This window comes from Macrobrachium nipponense, chromosome 13 (genome assembly GCF_015104395.2).
Source record: "Macrobrachium nipponense isolate FS-2020 chromosome 13, ASM1510439v2, whole genome shotgun sequence".
Lineage (NCBI taxonomy): Eukaryota > Metazoa > Arthropoda > Malacostraca > Decapoda > Palaemonidae > Macrobrachium > Macrobrachium nipponense.
In genome coordinates this window covers 3,011,835-3,017,528 of record NC_087206.1, presented here as the reverse complement: position 1 = coordinate 3,017,528, position 5,694 = coordinate 3,011,835, and positions in this window count along the sequence as shown.

Here is a 5,694-nt window from a genome sequence, read left to right as displayed (position 1 = left end):
ACTTATCAGAAACAAGTTGAGTACAAATCGACGGCTTTTCAGAAGAAAGTTGAGTACAAGTTGATGACTTATCAGAAATAAGTTGAGTGCAAGTCGACGACTTATCAGATACAAGTTGAATCATCGACGCTCATCGAAACAAGTTGAGTACAAGTCGACGACTTATCAGAAACAAATTGAGTACAAGATAACGACTTATCAGAAATAAATTGAGTACAAGTTGACGACTTATCAGAAATAAATTGAGTACAAGTCGATGACTTATCAGAAACAAGTTGAGTACAAGTTGACGACTTGTCAGATATAAATTGAGTACAAGTAGACGACTCATCAGAAGTAAGTTGAGTACAAATTGACAAGTTATCACAGACACATCACAAACAAGTCGGGTCTGAGTCAACTACTAATCACAAATGTCCCAAGTTGAGTACATCTCTACGACTCATCACAAACATGTTACTAATAAGTTGAGTACAAGTGTACTGCTGGTCACAAACATGTCACAAACAAGTTGAGTACAAGGCGATAACTTATCACAAATACGTCACAAGTTGGTTGAGTACAAGTCTTATGACTTATTGTTAATGAATCACAAACAAATTGAGTACAAGTCATTGACTTATCACCAACATGTCACCAACCTGTAGAGCACAAATCGCCGGCTTATCACAAACAAGTTGAGTACACGTCAACGACTTATTGGTAGATTGACCAAGGCTTGCGACAATCATCCAGCATTACCAAAGGGTCGTTCTCTACTCTCGGTCGTTGATTTTTTTTACCTGTTTGTGATATGTATACGATAAGCTGTCGTCGTTTTTGTTTACAATGTTTTACTGTAGTGTTGACACACTTTAATATTTGTGTTGAATAAGTGACTACTTAGGTTTTTTTTACAGAGGGAAGCTTATTTGTAAGTTTAAATAGGATTCTCCACTCCCGTATTTTAATAGATTTTTATCCACATATGTTTTTTTTAAGAAAATAGACTTCGCTAATGTTATAATGATGTAAGGTAGAGACGTATAGTCATCATTATTTCAGGCATTATTGAAATGGCCACTGTACAATTGCACAACATTTGGCACATGCCATTGGACCCTCATCAAGAATAATTTTGAAATTAAGCTTGAAGTGTTGTATCACATCATAAGAATCTCATTAAGTATATCAACATTGGTGTGATATTAATTTTGTTCGTTTATATATTTGTTTACGAGAGAGTTGCCTATATTCCCAGACATTAATAAGGATGAATTTACGACGGAAAAATAATTGGACTGTTTTGGTATAAAAGAAGGAAACAGTATTGAATGATATTTTTCCCCTTTAATGGTTGTTTTCGTGATTTAGATCATTCGGTTCTGATGCAGCAGAGAAAACGTGTAATTTAACGACGAAATATAGCAAAGGATCAAGAAATGCAACGAGCAATAAAAGAAGCAAAAGAGTATTTGTCGAACCAGTTAGACAACTGACGAATGTGTCATGTTAGCTGTAGTTTTCAATGATGATTATAGAAGCATAAAACGAACGTAAAACTTACTGCAGTGGCGAGAAACGCATAAATCGAAATTTATTACAGGAAAAAACGAGTCATTCTGCTTAATAAAACAACGCGGACTAACTTTTGTCGTCGTAGTTGCATGTGAAGAAAGACGCGCGCAGTGATTACATCTTATGCAAACACATTAAACACACGGATGCCTATGTGGCGAGGAAGTTGCCATTGCTCGCCAGAAACAGAGGTCAGCACGAGCATATACATCATGCTTCAGTTGGCATGTGTCAGTCAAATTAAGAAGGGCGACTCTCTCTCCTGATTCGGGTCGTAGAACTGTAATGGGATTTACGTATATATTATTTAGGAGTCTTGACGTCTAAGCAACGGAGTATTTTCTTATAGTAAATAATTCAGGGGTTCCTTTTGTCGCCGTAATTGCTGGCAGCCGTTTCCTCAGTTGTGTAATTCCTTATTGAACGAAGCCTCTGGCAGAATTGATATTTGCGTTGTTAGTGACTCTAGATCAGAATACCTTTCAAGTCAGGGTTGTTAGAAATATGTACGAGGAATGGATATATATACATTATATGTATATATATATATATATATATATATATATATATTATATATATATATATATATATATATATATATATATATATCTGCACACACATTCTTATTCTTTTCCATTTTCTGTAGATGTTTTTAACGTAGATTTCACAAATGATAGAATAGAATGTTTCCATCCGCCAGTCGTTAAATTTACAAAAGCGCTCTTTGATAGAGCCAAAAAAAAAAGGGGGGGGGGACCATTAGGAGTCTTCGCTTGAAAGATCGTGTAAATGGCTTCTTCGTAAAGGGTCGTATTTTAAATGGCCTTCTGAAAGGTTCCTTAAAAGGACGTGGATCGTATTTATTTAAACGGCTTCTTTTTGTTCATAAGGAAAATATGAGTCAGATCACTTGTCATACATCGTATGGCATTTTGGTCATGAATTGTTGTTACTTAAGTTTGTCCTTTAAAATATCGTGTTTAATTTTCACCATAAATTATGGTTGCTTAAGTTTTGCATTTGATACATGATGTATGATTTTCACCATAGCTTATGGTTGCTTTATTTTTTCCTTTCATACATCATGTATAATTCCACCATAAGTTATGGTTACTTAAGCTTTTCATTTGATACATCATGTATGATTTTCACTGTAAGTTATGGTTACTTTAGCTTTTCATTTGATGCATCATATATAATTTTCACCATAAAGTATGTTTGCTTGAGTATTTCATTTGATACATCATGTATAATTTTCACCATAAAGTATGTCTATTTAAATTTTTCATTTGATACATCATGTATAAATTTTACCATAAAGTATGTTTGTTTAAGTTTTTCATTTGATACATCACGTATAATTTCCACCATAAATTATGGACACTTACTTTTTTAATTTGGTACATCATATATAATTTTTACCTTGAATTATGGCTGCTAAAGTTTTTCATTTGGTACATGATGTAAAATTTTCACCTTCAATTATGGTTGCTAAAGTTTTCCTTTTGGTACCCTCAATTTAGTTTGATGTTCTTACGGTATATAAGCATTACCGCTTATATGCCAAAAGTCATTTAGCTGTTCTGTCATCTACAAACTTATTTCATTCCTAAGATACCCTAGAATCAGTGGTACCCAAACTTTTTCTGGCCGTTATCCAATTTTCATACAGGATACTTATCCGCGGTCCACCGCCCACCTGTAGGTTACCTCCACTGGCTGCCTACCCACTAAACACCGTTGGTTTTATACTTACAAATCCTCGGATAATGGCCCCCTCTGCACTCTGCCACTTGTAGATGATGGACAACAGCTCATAGCAGTTCATGCTAACTTTAGCTCATGCTAACTTTAGCGCTATTTTGACTTTGTTAACCGTCGTATTGTTATTGCAACTCAGATAAACACAGGATAAGCGCCTTTGCTGTTAACTAACTACAGCTCAGATTCCTTTGTAACTTGTAACTGATGGATTTATGGCTTCATTGATCTGATATATATATTATATATATATATATATATATATATATATATATATATATATATATATATATGTATGTATATGTATGTATATATATATATCACATATATACATTTATATGTCTATATATCTATCTCTATCTATCTATCTCTCTATCTATCTACTCTCTATCTATCTATCTATCTATCTATCTATCTATCTATCTATCTATCTATCTATATATATATATATATAGTATATATAATATTATATATATATTAATACTATATATATAATATATAATATATAATAATTAACAGAAGAACCACTCTTTCACTTGCTGTTGCAAACCTGAATATTTGACGAAATGTGATATTACGTTTGACTCCAAATATCATATATATGAAACGTTTCAGAATATATTATTTAGCAGTAATGAATTCACTGGCTTATCCGTTAAGTATCGGACGTCAACTGAATTGATGGTAATAATGCTGGAGGGGTTTGCTTGCTTCACTTTTAAATAAAGTTCTAGGTTTCTGCTTTTTAGCAAGTCATTTTATTATGATGTTGGTACTTAGTAAGATTTTTCAAATTGGGGGAACTTCCACTGTATAATCTTAAATGAATTTGTTACTCGTTCGTGGTGGGATTCTTCGAAGCTAAACTGCCAAGCCTTCTCATAGTTTCGAATTGAATTAAAATGATCTAAACTTCCTGTAAAGAGGAAGTTTACATTAAATTTCATTTTAGAATCGTCTTTGATTTTTTGAAGATGCGTCTTTAACATTTCTAAACTCTACGGGGCTTTCTCTCCGCGAAACAGTCAGTCTTAAGTGATTGATATTTTGTGATATTCTCTTTTGTTTTTCTTATATTATAAGGATTCAGATCCCCAGAGGTTAGTCTTTTCTCTCTAAGAAATAACCATTCTTCAGTGTAGATATTTTTTCAATGACAGTTTCTTCTATCTCTAAACTTTTGTTTTAATTCATTTATTTGTCATTGGAAAGGTAGCCAAATACCATCAGTAAACAAAATATGCATCTCATTAAGGTCAATTTGGGCTACAACAACACCCAAACCTTATATAATTCCTTTTTAAACAGCTGTCCCTTCCACGAGACGAAGGAACATCTAAAATAAAAAAAACACGCAATTATATCAAAATCTTTATTATTGGAATTGTGTACAAAGATCAGGACTAAAATGATATCATACAGTGAAGAAACAAAGACAACATCAGTTATCGACTACGAAACACTTAACATTCATATAGACTTATGTCGATCAACAACATGAACCAACAACATAAATAAATGTTTTGAAGAATGTGAGACGGTTGGAGATGAACAAAGAGATAACAAGAAAGATAATCGCGAGCGAGATCAGAGTCGCCCTGTTGAAGGGGGTTGGGGGAATGGTAGGTGGCGTTTGCAAATCTTATGCAAAAAGGATGAATTGTTATCCATAAATGTCAGTATTTTTATTCGGGGCTGGAAGTAAGTTGATGATGATGAATAATTAGGAATTGGTCGTTTTAAATGAAGTGAACATGTATATAATATATAAATATATATATATATATATATATATATATATATATATATACATATATATATATATACATATACACATATATGTATTGTATGATATATATATATATATACATATATATTGTATTTGTTATATATATATAATATATATAGATATATATATATATATATATATATATATATATATATATATATATATATATATATATAGTATACGTACATACATACATACATACATACATATGGTATCACCGAGGTAGAATTTACATGGCATATGCCTAGAAATCAGTTTGCAATGACATCGTTGAAATTAAATGTATTGCAACACCAATAATGAATACAATTCTTTAAATGTTATCGAACTGAAACTTGAAATAAAAAAATCTTTGAGAATTTTGATAAGAATGAAATAACTTGGCTGAGAATGAAATGGTAAATGAAATCCCAGTCTCATCATTAAAATTCCGTAAATAAAAGCAGAAACAGTTGAAAACAATAAAAAAAAAATAAAGAAAAACGAAAGTTGAAATATCAGATTTATTTAGAAAATATTTTAAGGCTTTTATATATATTATTTTTTTTTATCTACATAGGCTCAAAAATACTTGGAATGCTAATATT